This window comes from Tigriopus californicus, chromosome 2, assembly GCF_007210705.1.
Source record: "Tigriopus californicus strain San Diego chromosome 2, Tcal_SD_v2.1, whole genome shotgun sequence".
NCBI lineage: Eukaryota > Metazoa > Arthropoda > Copepoda > Harpacticoida > Harpacticidae > Tigriopus > Tigriopus californicus.
Window position 1 is genome coordinate 5936223 of NC_081441.1, and position 201 is coordinate 5936423.

Consider the following 201-nt stretch of genomic DNA (forward strand, 5'->3'; position numbering starts at 1 on the left):
TGGTCTCAGTTGGATTGGCTGGCGGGTGAAGGCGGATGTACGGTACAGCAGTTTGTCTTTTTTTGAAGACAAAAGTCTTGATATTTGCCATCCAAGCCACTGACGGGAGACTCATTTACAAACCTATCTTTATTTCAAGGCTCTGATGGTAATATTACGCAAATTATTCTTCAGGTTAACAAATTCATCTTCAAAAGCAAA